The sequence below is a fragment of the Psittacula echo genome (genome assembly GCF_963264785.1).
Source record: "Psittacula echo genome assembly, chromosome: Z".
Taxonomy (NCBI): domain Eukaryota; kingdom Metazoa; phylum Chordata; class Aves; order Psittaciformes; family Psittacidae; genus Psittacula; species Psittacula echo.
The window spans coordinates 56,466,180-56,486,342 of NC_137742.1; the positions used below are offsets into that span (position 1 = coordinate 56,466,180).

The following is a 20,163-nucleotide window of genomic DNA, read 5'->3' on the forward strand; positions in this document are numbered from 1 at the left end:
GGTTGTGTTGAATTTAGTTACAATTTTAAGCCATCAAGTAACACATTTATCTCGTGTTCTATTCTTTTCCGCTGTGGATTTCCATGTAATGTTTTGATGTGAAGGAAATCAAGTCATAGTATGGCTAGAATTTATATATTTAGTGTAATTAGCAGAAAATTGGAAAAAAACCACTTTGTTTTCAAAATCTAGATTTGTCTTTCAAAGAAGAATCAAGCTATAAATTCATGGTCCTGTAGATATTATTGAAGGGCTTTTAAGGAGGGGAAGGATCAGCTTTTCAGTCTGAGTGAGAGAGTATACCGAATCTCACTGCAATAGCAACAGCAGAGTTTATTCTGAATAATTGCAGAGTTTATTCTGAATAATTGCAGAGTTTATTCTGAATAATTGCAGAGTTTATTCTGAATAGCTGAAAGGAGCTATAGAAAAGAGAGGTGAGAAAACAAGAAAAAGAAGCAAGAAAACTAGAAACATAAATATCAGTGGCACAGGGAAAGATAAGGAGAAAATAAACTGAATTGAGAAGAAAAGGGAAAGGTGCCCTTCTTTGTCTCTCCTTTTGGTGATTTCAGAAGCATAAAAACAAAGGAACTGAATTTTGCATGAAAGCACTGTACAGAGAGCTGGGATCACCAAGCACAGAGTGAAACAGCTTGCCCAAGTCAGGGTTGAATTAACAGGGCTGTCTTGATCCCTGGCTAAGGACAGTTGCTTCCAGTGAGTAATCCTTCCCCAACAAATAGTGCAGACCTCCCAGGAAACTGGGAGGAGAGGAACAGAGATTAGATCAAAGGTAGATAGCGGTTTATTGCAGCTGTGAGCAGAGCTTCTTGTAAAGGGTGTGATGCCTTGGTGTGGGTAGGTGTAATTAGTGGAAGCCTTTTTTCTGCCCTGGTGTTGAGAATTAAGGAAAAGAGACACACCTGGGTATCCCAGGGCTTGGTCCCACCTGATGCTCCATCACCTAGGGTCAGACATCTGGTCAGCGTTTCAGAGTGCCAGGAGACAGACCAAGGTCTCTTGGATGCATGCAGCAACATACCAGGAGGTACTCAAAAGGGATTTCCTAATAAATGGGAATAAGTTCAGGGACAGTGGCTTTAGGATTGCAGCTTTGGACATCAGTGACTGTTCTTTACTTGTGATCTGGCCCTGAAGGTCTCTACATTTTCCCAAATGCCCTGTCAATCAGCTGAGTTTGTTCTTACCACCATGAGGAGAGGATGTGCAGATGGTAGAAGTAACAGAAAAACTGGAGGAAGGATCTAAGCTTGAGTAGGCAGGAATGATAGATGATTCATTTATTAAGGGAGTCACAGTTGAGCAAAGCCATTTGTGCAAGGGACTCCTTATGAGTGTGACTAAGAAGTTCACAATCTGGCCCCAAGTGCTTCACAGCTGTCACATCAAACTACTAACATTACTCTTGGTAATTATGGACAATTACATGAAGAACTCAGTAGGGACTTGATAGCGTGTCATACCACAACTGCAATAAACCACAGTAATTGTTATATGCAGCTTTTGCAGGGCACTGCATCCAAATGTTTATGTGCAGCTAGCCTTGTGACTTTAACTATAGACAGGATTACAAAACATAGCTATTTAGGCTTGATGTTCACCACTCAGTCCTGAGCTTACTGTGTCATTTCCTAACAACATAATACAACTATTCACAAGCATCTTGCATCCCTGTAGTATATATATGCCTTGTTGGTGTAAGCAGAGAGCATGTATATACTGCTGCTGTGCTAGCAGCCATACCTATGTCTGCAAGGTATTGAGTGTGTTATCAGCAGGTTGAGAGATGATGCTGGACCTCTTGGATGCACCCTGCTGCACAGCATCTCCCTTGCAGGAGTGGTGAGCTGGGAGAGCTGTCAGGAGCTGACTGGAAGGTTTCCACTTCACGCCGTTTTGAAAAGACCTGGTGTGCACTGTTCTGGCTAATTAACTTTTATCTGAAATGTTTCAGTCACCTGAATCTGCATGGCTTCAGGCAGCAGATGGGGAGGTGGAGAAGGATAGGGAGAAGAGTGAAGGTGAATACAGCTGCCACTAAAGCACAGTAACTGAGGAAATTACTGTGATCATTTGATTGTTATTATTATACAGAAGAAATCAAATGTTAAGGAATTCAGAAGCAGGCACCATTTTTATCTTTTTTTGTATTTTTATTACTTTGTCTTCCCCAGCTTTCATCTGTGATGATAGTTTCCAAGGCCTGTTTTACAATGTGGAAAGTATTTGAAATGCATTATAAAAATCTATGAATATGCTGCACGGGCATATTTTAAACTTTTAGTATTTCCCTAAAGGGATGCTATTCCACTTCCAGCTTTTTTAACACTGTGAAGGAAATGATTGCCCTAGCTGCTCATAAGGCATTTTACAAGGCTTTCTAACTTAAGGCAGAGCTAAAAGATGAGATAGATCTTCAAGCATAAACTGAGATTTTAAAAATTAAGTTTTGCATTTGTTGCAAGGAAAGAACTATTAGACATAGCAATTAATAGCCAGAAAGAGCAGCTGTATTATGCACCAGGCTCTCTCAGTGATGCTACTGATGAAGCAGTTACATTACACTCATCTTAATAGCGTACTCAGTCAAACCAGCTTAAAAAGATTTTTTTTTCTTTTTTTTTGCAGATCAGATGAAAAGTCATTATTATGAGTTCACAGTTTGATAATTTTCTGGTGCTATTTTAGATGAAAGCATAATTATTTATCACTTTCTCAGCGTATAAGTCTTACTCATGTATAACAGCTCCTTGTAGAAGCACAGTTGTTTCTAAGAATTTACTGTATTCAATGTAAGCATTAGAATGTGGGAAAAATAGATCAAACCTTTACCTGGAGCTGATAGCTGCCCTCTTTCGAGAGTGTACTGGTACTGTGATTTACATTTTCTTAGTACACTAATGCCATGGAGTTTTTATTTCTACATTGGAAGGGCAGTCGTGAAAAGGTGAAAAAGTTATGTGCCTGGGTTTCTTCCATTTAAATTGCTTTGAGGCAAATGAGGGTGAGTAGTTGAAGCACAAAGTATTAACTATTTTTGGTTTAAGCTTTGAGACATGAAAACTTCAGACATCATTGCACTGTGTTGCACTTGCCAAAAAGGAGTTTCCAGGAGCTTATTCTTATTTTCAGCGTACAAAATCAAGTAAAACTTTGAAGGAAGGCTCTGCTTTACTGCCATCTCTCTTCCCCAGTCATCCAGCAAGCACACTACATGCACCAGTAACATTTAGTGCTATTCCTTGCTCCAGGACCACAAAAGGAGGTGGTGTGCTGCTGTATGATCCCTATATCCCCTCTTTGTTGCCAGTTATGCAAAACCAAATGCACTGCCTGGTGTGGCACTCAGCTACCTTCCAGCGACACAGAGGGGCAGCTCATGCCAAACTTCCACTGGCATCTACTACAGAGCTAATGAGGGGTGAAATGATAAAGCATAGCATCAGTGTTTGTTCCTCAGAGATTTTGAGGTAGAAAAAAACACCACATATTAATCATCTCTTTAAAAGCTCATATCACCATGTATCTTATAGAAATAGGCTGGATAGACTGGTATAGTTAACAATACTCTTGTGGCCTCTGATTAGGAATCTTGCATCAGCAGTCAGAAGAGGGAAGCCAAAATTATGATTATTCAGTCACCCTTATGATTATCTTTTATACATGAATTATTTACGTAGTGCAGAGTACTTACACAGCTGTTAATTAAAACCTGTTTTTTTCATTCACTTATACCCTTTACATCTCTTTACACCTTCTAATGATATTTATTTCACATTCATTATGCCATATTTTGCTTAATGTTATCTTTCATTGTAAAATAGAAAAGCCTTCAGTGCAGAATGCTTGTGGGAAAGGATTCCTCATACTGAAGAGTTTCTTTTGAGAGAGAGATGGGTTATCAGTCTGTTTAGATATTTGATTTAGATATATTTTAGATATCATCTGTTTAGAATATTGATGCCCAGAATCCCCAAGCACCCTCAGGTTTTCTTTTCAGCTACACCATTTTCTACCTACTCATTCATTTTCATGTGACATGCTCATTTCACCTGTACTTAATCTTGCCCATTGGTCTTTGTTCTGACACCCTGTCTTCCACAGTAGGCTAATACAGACCCTGGAATCTTGACTCCAGAAAAAGACTGCAAGGCTCTATTGTGATACAAATGATCAGTAACATAAATTGCTCATCACTCACTGTTCATCACATTCTCTGAAGAGCACCAAAAATAAGACACTTATTTATAAATAGCTCAGCCTGCTAGATTCCAGTGAAACTCAAATTCATATCTTCCTACCATTTTGACAGTGCATATAAATATGTAACATGTAGTTGTGTGAAAGTTAGCTGTGCTGCAATGTCCTCCTTGGGCATTCACAACCCTTACAGGTTTACAGCAAAGAGTAAGTTGCAAATTGAGACTTGTGGTGGGATGCAGTATACCACGTTTAGCATAAGAAAGATGCTTTGCTTGACACAGAAAGGAGCTTGTTGCCTATGTCATACAGCTCTTGTATTGCTCCCCAGAAGCGTAATTTAAGAGGAAAATAAAGTGAGAATTCACAGTGAATAATACATCTGATAACCACAGAATTTTTTTTCTGCCTGAAAACCACCTGAAATTTCTGGAACAAGCACGAACAATGTAAGCATTGGGAATAACTGCATCCCACAGCCTTCCAAAACATGTATGAAAGGGCTTCCTTTTACTGCACTGGCTTTGAATAGGGACCAGCTTGAGATACAGGTTTGGTTGTTTGGCTGAGGTGCATGATTAATTGTTTTTGTCTTCCAATCTGATATACGAAATGACTGGTGATACACATGGAAGCTGGAACTTGCAAATACTGAAAGTGTTTGGTTTTGCTATTCATTTTCTATGAGCATTTGTCCTAGTGTAATTTGACTGCTGAAATGTTCATGAAAAGCAAATGTTGATGAGAACAAGAACAGCTGAAATGAATAATTTGATTCGTGTGAATATCTATGTTGTTTCTCATGCAGTTGCCATCAATTTAAAAACCAAAGCAATATATTCATAATTCCTGTTCATGTAAGTGTGGTATGGCTTTGCTTAGGATGAGGAACTAGTCCAACAAGATCTGTGGCTTGCAATATTAAAACTATATTCATAAGAAAACTTAACGCTTCTATCAACTTTAATTTTAAATTTTACCTGACTTTGCCTTATTGTCACTTGAGAGTTCCCTTAACTTAAAAATTTATAGAAAGCCATTCACTGGCTAAGATCAAGAATAATTCAGACAATTCATCTTTTTATGGATCCATATTATGCCAGCACTGTGAGAGCAACTACCTGAAATAAGGATGAAGTGAGAAGGTAGCCGAGCTCTTCTCCCAAGTAACAAGTGATAGGACAAGAGGAAATGGCCTCAACCTGCAAGAGGGGAGGTTTAGATAGGATATTAGGAACAATTTCTTCACCGAAAAGGTAATCAGGCATTGGAACAGGCTGCCCAGGGAAGTGGTGGAATCACTGTCCCTGGAAGTGTTCAAAAATCATGTAGAACAGGACTGTAGTGACATGGTTTAGTGGTGGACTTGTCAGTCCTGGGGTAACGGTTGGGCTTGATTATCTTAAAGGTCTTTCCCAACCTCATTGATTCAATTGTTCTGTGTCTTCTGAGAGACATAAAAAATTAATACAATCCTATTAGAGAATAGTAAGTAGCAAAATTGCTTATTACTGTCAGTAAGAGGGTGGGAAATAAGTATGCATCTGACCACTGAACAGGGGACTCAAATGGGAAATTCAGTCTTCTCCAACACAGTTAAAAACATATAGGAAAATACCCAGGGCTGAGTTCCGGAATAGTTACTGGTCTACTAGTCCAGGCATAGAGAGAAGTCCAGCTGAATTTCCTTGCTTTGTCAGAAGTTTCCTCTGGAAGGTTGAATATTGTCCAAGGCTGTCACAATCAGCGGTAACCAGTTGCCTCTCTGTAAATGATGGTCTGATTCTATATGCGCATTTGACAACTACTCAGTGTAACAACAATATGGTGGCCACTGGAGCTGTTGTGTGGTGTTGCAGCATCCATCCTTTTTAAGAGTTTTAGTGGCAAGAGGAAGAAGCAGCCAACCCAGAGAGCAAGTTCCCTGCTGTGCACAAAATCTGTTCTTTGCAGAGGAATTCACTTGATCTGAGCAGTGCTTCCAGTCACACAGATGGCCAGACCAACACTGCCATCCGGGTGGGTTTCTTTTCCGTTGCCTTCACCGTGATCTTAGACGGTGGTGTTCCAGAAGCCTTCATACCTCTTTGCCTGGTGTTCCCTACACATGGTTTAACAGTCCACATGTGTGTCCATTAATATGTTCAAGCATGCATAAAATCTTCAGTCACTTTAAGAGTGGACTCTAAATGTTGCTTATCTTTCAGAAGAGAAGAGCAAACATTTCAACAAAGGATCCTGCTTTGTGTGACTTTCCCCTTTATTCTCAGAGCTGGCTGGCTGTTTCACTCCAATTTATTAATAATACATCCGGTGTTTGTGTGGTACCTGATAAAGACTTTTAAGCAGGAATTTTACAGAATATTTCAGTTCCCTTGCTCAGATTGGGCAGTGTAGCCTCTGTGTTGATGCAAAATACCAAACAATATTACAGCAAAATTCAGACCTTCCAGGTTTTTACCTTCCTTACTTCCATCCAGTTCACTGAAATGTGTAGAAGTGTAATTTATCTTCTGGAAAACTGATCAAGACTTGCAAACAAGTGCTAGAATCACGTAAACAGAGCAAACTGAAATGGGGAAAGAAGAAAAAATACATTCGTATTTCTCAGGGAGTATGTATATTTTTTTTTGTGATTTTGTTTGTTGTTGTTGTTGTTGTAGGTTCTCTCTCCCTGAAGCAGTACCGTTTCCTGCAGAGAGAGACAGCAGCTTTGATTGTATGTTCTTGCCAGACTCTTAAGAGCGATGGTCTGTCATCACTTCCTTCCAGGTTGTCTGGGGGAATTAGATACTCCTCTGCAACACTTCCCCTTGTTCAGAGAGTTAAAAAGAATCAGCAGCACCAGAAATAGTCGATGTGTATTTCTCGTCCCCAGGCTTGGTTCAAACAGACTCTGCAGAGTCATTGCGGATTATTTGCATGGAAATAGATAGACGCAAACATCTTGCTGAGATTAGTGAGACATGACGCTTTTATAAGCGCATATCCATGTTGAACTCCCAGGGCGCACTTCATTTTTGCTGGTTCTTACCCTCTCCTTTAAGAGGATACAATCACCCACTCAAGAAGCAGAAATAGTACATGACTAACTATGTCACAGAACAAATGATTAAAGCTAAGTAGTTTGTGCTAGCTGTTTGCAAACAATCCATGTGCCAACAATTATGCTGAAGCAATTTTGTGAATACCTACCTCAATGTATTTTGCATAACTCAAGGCTGGCTCCCAAATCATTAAACTCGTAACTTCTGTCTTGTTTGTTTAGTTCATAAATGGCATAATTTCTTCTAGTCCATGGAACCGGTAATGCTAGGTTGGGCTGTGATGTTAGTCTGTAACGCTGGACTGGCAAAGGCTGTAGGAAGGATGGTGAATGAGGTGCCATTTAAAGCAAGTCACAGCTGCTGTGTTTTTAGAGTTTACAAGCCACAAAGTGCACAAGAAGGCAGTCATATTCAGGCAGATCCATTAATACATCTGATATATTCAGATTTGCAGCTATGCCAATAAGATATTTGCCTCAGCTGCATCCAGCCTACCTACAGGGATCTTGGTCTGGCTGCCGGACTGTGTCAAAACACTCATAGAGTTTGTTATCAGGAGCTGAGGGCATCTTCGTCAGCTGCAGTCACTCATCAGCTACCTGCTGACGTCAGGGTTAAAGAGCTGGCCTAGAGAGAGCATAGCATTCATATGCATCATCATGTGGGCCAGGGCAGGAAAAGCTGAGCTGTGAGGAAGAAAATGTCTTGTATGTCTGTAGGAAGCTGAAGCACAGACAAGAGTTTATTGATTCATTTGGTTTGGAGTATCTGAGAGCCTTTTGTGCATCCCTAGCAGATCCTAAAGCACAAAGCTCTTAAAAAATAAATTGAATACCCAATGTACTTGGGTAATTGGTGCTTTGCAACGAGCGTAGTGGTTTTCAGCTGTCACAGAGTTGCACAAACCCTAAATAACTTTAAGGAGGAGATATATTTTAAACGAGGGGGATACAGAAGCAGTGGAAATTACAAGAAATTTCAGCAGAAAAGGTAGAGCCACTATCAAAAAGAAAACTCGATTTGTAAAGGCCTTTCCCCTCATTTCCATGCTTCAAAGCATTTTTCTCATGAGTAACATCCAGCCTGTTAAGTTGTTGCTACTGCTTTCCTTATTTTCTCATGAACAACCCCTTGGCAGATTAACAGGGCAAACCCTATTAATCTGCCACAACAGTTTTTTTCCCTTTCCCCTTCCAGAAAAATAACATAGATGTACAAATAAGATTTTGCATAAATAGGTAGGATTAAATACTTTATTTACAATTAATTTGGTATTTAATTCCATCACAACAATTTGTCCAGCTATTATTTTTTTCTGTAAGGGTAATAGTATATGAAACTTCCCCACCACCAAACTGCTAGTAAGAGCAGTGCCCTAAGTTATTTTTGTCCATCTGCTGTTGAGTTTTTCATTAACAAGAGAAGATCCTGTATTTCTTTGATGTGTATAGATTTCCACTTTTTTTAAACTCTGTGCAGTTTATGCAGCTCTCCAGCCCCACTAGCAGTGTGGTGCTGGCCTCTGTTGCAGAGCTTGCCCCCCCGCTGCGCACTGAGCACTAGCGGCATAACAAAAAGGAAGGGAATGCTGCAAGGCAAAAAGCTCTCTTTTCGTGGTAGAGCTGCTGTGCCCCGGGCAGTTATTGGGATCCATTGCCACCAGTAGTCGTTTATCCATACAGTGCTTGTTTGCAGTTGCAGCAAGAAAAGGAAGGCTGATGAGCTTCTTCTAACAGTGTGATACTGGGACCAGCCGCACTTGCTACAGGCAGAGCCAAAGGAAAAGATAATTACATTCATTTGTCCAGTGCTGGTGTCCCTTGATTAGTGCTAGCTTCTGGCGAGGGATGGTGTCAAACAGCAATACGAATCTTCAGTACAGCCAGATGGTCCCATCAAGCGTGGCATGCTGTTTTTCCTAGTTTGTATGGTCACATACTTGTCTCTGTTCTGTACCCCCTCTCACATACATATGGTTGGACACAGTACTTGAAACCTGTGAACTATCAAATTATCTCCACAGAGCCCAAGCACAGTACAAAGGAATGATAATAAGTGTAATTCATATTTTATAGTGATTTACAAGCTCTGTGCAATCACTTAATTGTTGATCTAAGCGTCTGCACCTAGCTGGTGCAGAGGAAGAGAAAACCTGGTAGCAGTAATCTATGCAAGTATTTGTGCATAATAGAAAGGTGATGGTATTGTGTATTTTCTGTCAAGCATTTAGAGGAGAGCAGAAGATTGAGTCACAACCAGGAGCTGTAAATATTCACTCAACGATCTTTCATATTATAAATCAAAGGATGAAATAGGCATAGGTGGTGGTCTCTCAGCCCTGTTCACAATACTCGCTGTAAGCCACTTTCTGCTCTCTGAAGTACCTACTGCATTAAGGTGTTGTTTCATAACTCTGTACCCAGGACTCTTCTGGAATACAATGAGTAATTATAAGTTGCTTATCCACTTAAAAATAATGATGAAGTAATATTATCCAAATGATTGCAGACCTGGGGTCCTGATGAGACAAGTATCAGTGGGAGGGGTAACACTAGTCTGGACAGACAGACCAGCGCACTGTGAGTATTGCAATGGAATAAATGCCCAAATTATTTAACAGTAACCCATAAAATAAATCGCTTTTTGTTACTTTCCACATTCTTTATCTATTGAAGCAGCTGTGTCTAGCACTGGAAGGAACGGGAGATTTGAGCCCTAGATTCTGCTTCTGGCAAAATCTTGGTGTATTCTCCAAGACCTGTGGCCTATTTCTTTTTTTGTTTATTTTCCTTTTTCCACTGTGACCCCTCCCTGTGTAAAAGGGTGTGAAGTATTTATCTTGCTATAAACCTTAAGATGAGCAGAAAGATGGAGAGCAATTTCACAAAGGAGTAAGAAGCCTGGCCTTGATGTGGTGGTGATCTGTGCCCCCAGGGACACTGCGGAGGGGGTTATCCCCATTTTACAGAGAGGGGTTTGCTCGAAAACAAGAAACAAGAGGAGGCAGGGATTTTAAACCATATAGCTTGGGTTTTGTGTTTGACAACCAGCCAGAGCTCCTTTCTCCTCCTCCTCCTCCTTCTCTCTCTGTGTGCCTTGGTAACCGACTCTGCACAGTCACACACTTTGTGGGTAGATGCTATGCACTTTGCTGGAAACTCAAATGCTTCTGCTTTTGGGGGCGTGAGGTAGGCGCCTCCTGATTACAGGATCAGCCTTATTCTGTGTTTTGCATGCCCAGAAAAGCAATTTGCAAACTCTGCTGCAAACTTCTGAATTGTATAGTTGGGTTTTTTTGGGGGGTGGTTTGGTTTGTTTTTTGGGGTTTTTTTGACAGGTATTAGGATTGGGAAAGAAAAGTTGGGAGCAGTGATTAAAAAATTATAGTGAATATAAGCCATTAAGCTTTGCTGCATTTTCAAAAGCCAGATTCTTTTCCTCTGTTGAAAGATAGTAAATCTGCAGCCGAGGAGCTAACGAACATCACACCCCCAAGTTTGTTTATTTTTTCCTCCTGCAGCAACGGCAGATATTGAATGGCACTTACCCTTGAACTGCTTCTTATGCAAACAAACTGCCTCCTGCTGAGGAAAGTAGGTTCCTCACCTGATGCAATTAATGAAAGGTGCCCAGTGAGGTGAGAATGCCTGGGCAGGGTGAGACTCTCCTACCCCAGCCGGTGCGGCAGCACCATGGACTTCGGGTGGGCAGCGGTGGCATTTCACAGCCACTTGGGATGGCATGTCCCAGTGGCCGGTCCACCCTCTCAGATGCCTGCCGACTGTGTTTGTTTTTAAAAGAGATGTTTGTTTGTTTCTTTCTTTCTTTGTTTTTCCTATTTTTTAACCCCTGCTCACCCTCTGCCCTGAGAGCCAATTGTAACTCTTCTTTCTGATTTTCCATCTCTCTAATTAAATCATTGGTGTACTAAATAAGAAATCTCAAGTGAAGATGTTTAAATTCTGTTCCTGATTTTAAGCCAAGCAAGTATACACAAGAATTCACCTTAAAGCCATGATTTAAGTATCTAGCTTCAGAAGGATGAGCTACTAACTTAATCAACCCTGGCCTCATTTAATAGAGTTAAGAGATCAATCTTTGCAAGGTTAATTCTCAGCTTTCTTTCATAAGAGAAATCAATATAAAACAAAATGCACCTGTAGATAAAATTAATCCTGTGAAACATGCCTGGAGCGAGGCACAGCAGAAGCAGATGTGATGATGAGCTTATGGTGGCTTTCTGAGGAACGGAACATGGGTCAGCATTAATTCTCCCACTGTATATTGCCATATACAGCTATCATTTCATAACTTCATATGGCACATGCTTCATAGCTTCACGCATGACTTCGTGTGGCACAACCTGCAGATATTTCTCCAACAGGTAGGGACCCATATAGAAGCTAACTTGATCACTGGTCATTGTCCTTGAGGTGCAGCACCCTTGCAGTAAGCAGGGCTGTCCTGTGCCTGAGGTGCTGCATGCAGCAGCACAGCCCTGCACACCACATTCTCAATCTGTTCTATGGCATTGGCTCAGGATGAACAGGGAAAGTTTTTCTGTTGAATTGCCACTTCCTTCCCCATTTGTCTACAAGATCAAATGACCTAGTTTCACTCTGCTGAGCTGCAAACACCAGATAGCATTTCACAGCCTGTTTGTAGGCACACAGTCATTTGTAAAAATAATGAGACACAGGGGCACTGCTGCTGGGGGTGTGGGGAATGCAAGTGCTCAGGAAGAGCTGAAGACACTTTCAAGTGGTGCTGGAATTGGTGAGTGAAAATGGTGGTCCAGGTTTTATTCCTTGCTGCAGATGTTAATGATTAATAAAATCTACTTGGATTAAAAGCTGCATGGGGGATAAGAATGGGCAATAGCTGCTTTTGTAGAACCACTTTTACCTACATAGCATAAATCATTCTCCAAACCCCCCAGTCTTCTCCATACCTCCTCTCCTTATAATCTGTATTTTCTTCCAGAATTAATTTGTTCTTGTTCTGTGAGAATTTGGTTTATGCCTAAAAGGCTAGGTGATACAGAAAGTGTACTCATAGCCTGTTGCACTTGGGAAAAAGTAGCATTTTCTAGTGATACACTGCAACATGTCCATCTTGCTGTAACAGGGCAAGGATAGGAATGTTATTGCAACAGCCTTTTATGCTGAGGAGCCTGGCAGGAGTGACATGCCAAGGAGTCTGGTGTAAAGCAATGCTTGGCAGTGTGCGTTGTAATTACAGCCTTGACTGCCAAATTCCCTGTCAGCTCTTTCGCTGGTTTAATGGTAGTCCTCAAGAGGAAGGCATCAGAGCAAACACCACAAGCAGTTAACGTGAACTTTAGAAACCCTTTCTATATGGGAAGCCAAGAATTTATTGTTAGTCTAATTAAAGTCCTAGCAGTTTTGTCAAAGTAGTATGAGTGATCCCAATGATGCTAACACAGGCAAATTATCCAAGAACTACAGCTCATTCTCAGTAATGATGTGGTTCAAATTGCCATATACACAGTTCCCGTACTTCTTTTCCTCAGATGTTGGTCTTACCCTTCCATGCACCTCTGTGTCCTGAGCTTGGCATCACAGATCTTTAGGGAGACAGAGCAAGTGTGTGTGTGTTTTCAGGGGTTGGAGGTTGTTGGTCGTAAGTCATCTGTGCCCCAAGATCTCTAAAGGAAGAAGTTTTGTGTTGATGGCAGAAGTTCCTGTTCTGGGTTTGCTCTTGGTAACTTCTGTATGTTTGTTAATGCAGTCTGCGTGTCTGCTGTTATTTGCCCATTCCTCATTTTTTTGCAGTTCCAACTTACATCCTCATTGGTGGTACCTGGCACATACTACATTTTGGATACTTGTTCTTTGCTCTCCCTAAACCCAGTTTTACTCAGCTCTCAAGGTAGCAAATTCCTAGTGACCAGTAGGTGACCATTGATGAGTTGTGATTTTTAGTCCTACCACCTCTGGTGCCATCCTGTGCGTACTGTGGAAGGCTTCTGCTGTCATCTTGTGATAGCACTGCCAGGGATCCTTGCTACAACTCCATTTGTTTTTTTCAGCAGCCTTTGAATTTGGCAATCCAGGTAACATTTTATTACTGCAGCCTAATTGGACCTATATCCTTGATCTAGCATTGTTAGTAATCACTCTAAAAGACTAGTCAGAGTTCTTCCATTAGCAGACACACACACAGAGTGCTCTGATAGCTACTTAAATTGTTTTCGTCAAGTTAAAACAGCACCACTGCTGCGTTATAAGATTTTTTTTACAACAGGGTCTTCCTGCATCAACCTCAGATGTTAGGAGTGCCACAACCAAGGAGGCAGATCTCAGCAAGCCCAAATGTCTCCTCCCAGGTGCTACCATGGGTTTGGCTCTGCTGCTGGCAAAAGCTGAATTACTACCTGCCCTCATGAACCAAAAACTGGGGGAAGAAAGCTCTTTCGGTACGCATTGCCTGAGTAATACATGTGGGGAAACTCAGACTGCCTGCTTTGGGGTTGCTTTGAGATAGAGCCCTTCTGACTGATGGCCAGGATGTGAAAAGCAGCAATGTTAGTGAGGTGGAAATGTTCTATGAGGTGCTTTTCTCAACAGAAAAGCACACAAACGCCCCTAGACATTATGCTGAAGAGCTTTGAGATAGCTGATTGCCATCTGTCTGTAAGGAAATAATTAAAGTCTTCTAAATGCTATTTTATTTTAATAATATTAATTATTCAGGCTTATAGTGGCATTCAGACGAACCCCAAAAAGATACGCTTCTATGGATCAGCCACTGTATTTCCATCCTTTGCAAGTGTGGGAAGACTTGTAATGGGATAGCTGCAGACGAACACCAAATGAAAAATTCTGCTCACATGACAGCCTAGATGACGCCAGGCATGAGGAAATGTTACTGCAAAATAACATTAGAGAGAAAGCCCGGGGTAGAGCTATTCGAGATTCTCTTGCTCTTGCTGGCAAGTGCTCACTTACTTGTGACAGCTGATTCCATAACAGTGTTGAGCTTCTACAAAACAATACCATGCAGTAACTGTCCACTGTGGCTAATATTTACACTTGGTATCTCCTGGCACCTTTTACCCGAACATTTACACGGGTTTTGCAGACATTGATTACAATACTGTAGCGCTTGGGAGCTAGAGCCACAGACATGGACCCAGCTACCTCTTTCTGCCATTTACTCTGTTACACAGAGCAGAGGTGGTTCTCTGGAGTTTCTCATTGCCATTTTAATGACGGAAGAAAGCCTATCATGGAGAATTAATGCAGCTCTCCCTGATCTATTTGTATTTGTAGCCATTTCCCTTTTTCCAACTATAATGGCAAAGTTTATGGAAGGAAGGAAGAACTATTTTGGTTCTTGGCATCTTTATGAAATATTTTTTGTCAAACTTTAAATGGTTTTTTTTCCTCCTTGAGCAAAGAACACCTTTGAAGCTTTTGAGGGAGTGTTACTTATGATAATTTGTAAGTGACTGTGAAGATAAGTAATGGGTCTACTTTCCAAGAACATCTGAAAGTTGGTATTTTATCTTTGACCTTGTAGAGAGCTGTGCGTATTTAGATTATTTTGGTGTATTTGGATGTAGGCATTACAGATGCTAAGCAACCTGTTAAGTTGTGACTGTCTGGTCTAACAAGAGAAACCATTTTCAGGACAAACTAAGTTAGATTAATCTAACTCTTGTGGTTTTGTGGTGTTTAAAAAAAACAGCCAGTGCCTTTTTAGGATCTGCTCAGGAGAGTTGCCTGGATGGATGCCAGGCTTCTTTTGCTGCAGGAATCAGAATAGCACTGGCTGGTCTAATCTATCTTTTGTCTCTCAGAAGCTTTTCAGCCACCTGCAAAAAACAGCCTTTAGTGTGGGGACTTACCCTGTTTCAGATTACAGTCTTGGTCAAACGGATGTGTATATAGAGACAGATGTGCAAGACAGGAAAAAAGAGAAATTCATGAAGTCATCATCCTCTTTTTGGGCCAAAGCAGATGCGTGATTTTCTTCCCCAGAGTACAAAAGCTGCAGAAGGGATTTTGAGAAGAAAACCTGGATGCTCCACTCTCTGCTGTGGGAACCTGTGGGTACGTGGCCTCTCGGCCACATTGTCTACTGTGAGCGGAGTAGGTCTCACTGCAGCCTGGAGGTGAACGTGCTAGCGCACACACACCTTCCTTCTCTTGTTGGCAGGTGGACCGTACAGCGACTGGGATATGGTACTGTACAATGGGCAGCTGTGCAGCTGGTCAGCAAGGGTGGCAGGACCTCTTCATCCAAAGTCCTTCCCATGGGCTGTAAGCTGCCAACACAAAATCCTGCTGGAAACATTGCAGTTTCAGTAGTAAGGCTGAAATTAAAAAACAAAACCAAACATTTTGTAGCATCGTTTTTCATGGCAAGCAAAAAGCAATAGGTGTGCCTGTAGCCTTTAGGGAATTGGGGTTTTAGGCCTAAATTTTGCAATTTCAACCTTGGAAGAAAGATCTTCCTAGTTTTTGAAGCTGCAGCATCAGCTTGCTCACAGTTGCCATTTAGCTCTGTTTGTAAAGCTGTGAATTCCCACAGTTGCACTGCAAGCCAGAAGGTTTTTGATTTGGTTGGGTTTTTTTTTCCTCTTCATTGGAGCTTTCTCTGATGTAATTATATGGCCTGTTTTCTCTTTTGTGTTTCTTATAATAAATATATATTTAAGCACTGCCTTTGCCCCTGAAACTCAGAGGGAAATAATATTTTCTGTGTGTTATTTTACTTTCACACAGTTAGCAAAATAATATTCACATATATGCTTTTAATTCTGCTAATGAAGCTATCATAATGTCAAATGTCACAATGACCATGCCTAATTAGCATTACAGATTTGGTTGAGGAGATAAATGGCCAGATCCTTCAGGGTGTAGGTCAGTCCAGCTCCAGGCATTCATCCTCATAAGATTTACAAGGGGGATGGGACTACAGACTACTAAAATGGAAGCTTGAAAAATATTGCATTAATGAAATGCAAATCATGTTCCAGCTGTTAAATGAACCTACTATTTCAGGTGTCTCAAGCAATGAAACTGTAAAGCTGCTCTGGATGGGATACAAAAAGCAAGTACGTCATTTCAGTCTCTGCTGATGTACAGGACTGAAACACATCAGACCATATGAAGCTTAATATTCTATGAATGGCTTGGTCCAAGGCCCACTGAAAGTCAGTGGAAAGACTATTGGTATCTGATCCAAAGGCTATTAGCCAGAAATTATGGTTTCTAGGCCTGTTCTTCACCCAGTAAACACTGAAGTCAGTTGATCATGGATGGTTTATAAAACAGGAGCTAATGATGTGCAATAAAAAATTAAACTCTCATAGACATACAAGATGTTCCTGCTAGTGACACTATGTAAATGCAAACACATTATTAAAATTAGATTACAAGTAACATTATTCAGATTATGTTTAATTGTATAATTTGATTTTGAATTATGCAAATCATACCATCTCTAATGACAGCTTAAAGTCAAATTTAAACAAAGCAATTGAATTTCTGTATGAGTTGACACTTTCATTGAAATACTCAAACTTTGCTAATTTCCAAAGGAGTTTGCCTAAAACCTTTAATATGCATGGATGGGCACAGTTCAATACACTGATAGTATCTTGTAAACCTTCTGTTCCATGATAAGTACAAAGTTATACTCATCTAAGCTACCATTTGTTGTCAAAACAATAGCCAATTATAGCCAATGCTATAAACTTATACTGTCTCAGTGATTACTACTGAATGGCGGAATAAAGAATTTTCAGAAGTTCCCTATTAAAAAGCAGTAATTGTTTATTTTAAAGAAAGAGAAATCAATAAAAGTATGTAAAAACATTAATAGCACTGTAGTATCAAAGGCTGTATACTCACATGTAATTCCATGTAATATTTTTCAGAGCCTATATGTTCAACTGCATCCTACAGTGACATAAACTTTCCAAAATAAAATTAAGACAGTATTAAATCCAAATATCTCCAAACATCTACGCATCCTTTCCTCAAAGTATCTTTTTTGCATATAAAAGCAGTGAAGTCAAACAGCCACTCTCAGAATGAGGCCAGAGAGACTTCTCAGTTGAGATGTAAACTGACATGGCCCATCAATCACCCCCTTCCCTGAGCTTCAGTACAAAACAAACATTAATTGCTGTTCCTCCCCAGCGTCTACAGAGGGTGCTTGTATGGTGGGCTGAGAATTAGCTGAAAGTTATGCAGAAGACAAATGCCTAGTGGCTGAATTTTATGGATATTATTGTATCAGAAAAATTCTGGAGACAGGTTTGGAGTCCAAATACGCTTAATAAAGAAGAGAGACTGATAGTTTTTGAGGGCTGAATGTTTACCTTTCAAGCACATTAACAGGGAATTAGGCAGCTAATAAATCACAACGGTGATAAGTGCTCACGTAGATGCTCCTGTGGGCTTTTGAAAGTGAGGGCTGAAGCATAGAGGATTTCACACCAAGAAGCACTTCTAAGGCAGGCTCAGTCTAAGCCAGGTTATTCCAAATCCATCTCTATTTAGTATCTCGGCAGTATCTCAACATAAGAAAAGTCTTCTGGACCACATTGATGCTTTCAGGTATGTTGCGCATAAGACAGGAGCTAATGTTCTTGAGGACTAGCCTGTAGCTGCAGTGCTCTAGGAGAGTCCAGCCCTGCATCTGACTTCTACTGATGAGTAAAGTTATGTCCAGTTTTCTGGCCCTGAGGCTGAGTTTCACTTTCTCTGGTCTGTGTTCTTGGTGCTGTGTTTGCTCTGGGGCCAGTGTAATGCCCAGGGACCCTAAGATGTAATATTTACCTTTTGTGTATCTTTATCAGTTCAGAGTGTTTTAGTACAGGGAGAATTGTGCAGTAGACAAGCAGTCTTGCATATATAAACTGTGCATATGCACTGGGTTTAGCATGAAGACATAGAGGATTTCAAAGATCTAAACCTGGGAGGTAAAATAGAAAGCCAGTTTTCATGCAGTCTTATTCATACTGTCTACTGGGAGTGAGCCCTTAAATTTGGTAGGACTCAAACTGCTAGCACACAGTGTGTGCAAGCTGATTGGCATGTGCCAAAAGCAGACAGATGCCTAAGTTTGTTTCCAGGGGCTGTTTTATTCAACAGTACAGCTGTTACTGCTAAGTGCTATCACTCATCAGTACATGGTTGTTTTTCTGTATCCCATAGATTTTTTTTATACCTGTGCATATACTGCAATAGCTATAGAAATATGTTTGGGATGTTATGCTTCTGAATATCATGAAGACCATTGTTCTGCCTCATACAGATATGGTCAGGTTGCGTTCTGTCATTTATATATGTAAAATATTCTATGCATGCTAAATAATTAATTTCTTTTCTAACTTTCAAATTAACTAAGCCAATAGGCATGCAAAGCTTTGCTGACTGGAGGCAGACCATTGTGTGGAAAGTGTTCATACTTTTACTTGATCTTGGACAGAGAGGACACTAAGAAAATCCTTTCTGCTCCCATTTTTATTTGCAGTGAGAGAAACTAGAGTTGATTTACCTACTCATCGTATAACCTCAGAAAAAACCTCTTGTGATTCAGTTTGTAGAGTAATTTATTCAAATCAGCTTCCCGAACCAAGATACTATGCATGTTGCTTTATTTTTTTTTTTTTTTTAACTAATAATACATTTTAATTACTAGGCAATGTTTTTCAGCATAGAACTCAGAGAGACTTCACAGGGTAGCTTCTTGTGCGTTCAGTAAATTCTCCTTTATCAAAGAGTCAATCCTTTTGTGTCCTATAGGCAGTACACGATGTGCATTGATTGTAGACAGATCTAATTAGTTTATTCATGTATCTGTGTTAAAAAAGGCCACAGGTACCACACCCAAAATAATAAATAGACCTGAGAGCATCTTCAGTTACAGTATTCTCTTTATCAGACTCTGAATTTAAATTATCTGCTCTGGAAAACAGATGATGAGTTCATGTAAGTACAAATCAACACAACGAAAACTTGCTGCTTACAAGTGGTGTTTAGCTCTTCAAGGCTTTTTTTTCTAATTCCACTTATCCATACATATATTGGAGACCCCAGGGTTTTATTTTAGTTAAACTAGTATAAATGGAGCGATTACCATATTATTCCAAATTCAGAATGACATTTCTAAGACTCATACAAAGTGGAGCCTGTAATGAACGGTACAATACTACTAAAATCAAAACGACAGCATTTTATACCAACTTTAATCACAGTAAATGTTTGATCACTCGTATATAAAATATGTTAACTACTAAAAATGCAAAAAAATGAAGAACCTTAATTGTTTAGTAATGTAATTGATAGATAAAAACCAGGTATCTGTGTAGGATAAGATATAATATGAGGGAGCATGAATACAGACAAATGTTGATAGAAAGTCACAACAAAGATCTCAGAAACCAAATGATGTGCTAACAGGACTCATAACTCACAATTTTTGAATAGTCTCATGGCTGAAATCAAATGCCAATATAAAGTAAAATAACTTTCAGCAAAGCTGCACTGAAGACTGTCAAGTTCTCAGCTGAAACTAAGAGCTGGAACAGTATATAAGGTGCTAGTTGAAGGCATGTTAGAAACATTTTGGCAGAGCAGAGAATTATTTGTATCAAAATGCCAGAAATTGCTTAGATTCTTTAATTTTTTGCTTCATTGGTAAATCTGTAGACTTAAAATTTTACTTTATATTTGGGACCAGAAAAGAGGGAGGAATAAGAGTAAGGGATAATGATAAATAATAAGAAGAAAGGAAGACATATTTAGCTTAAGAGAATAGATAAATTATACTTGCATCTTTCTTCCTTTTCTGGAAGAGGAAAGCCAAGGACAGTGGTGTTAGGAAACATAATGGGTTAAGTTTTGTTATA

General features: G+C 40.1%; 1 protein-coding gene across 1 annotated transcript in view; it reads left to right on the forward strand.

Annotated features, from left to right (window-relative positions):
* GRIN3A (glutamate ionotropic receptor NMDA type subunit 3A) overlaps window positions 1-20,163 on the forward strand; it is a gene marked incomplete at its 5' end in the record, with an annotated part of 74,179 nt that overhangs the window by 8,818 nt on the left and 45,198 nt on the right. The window lies entirely within an intron of this gene.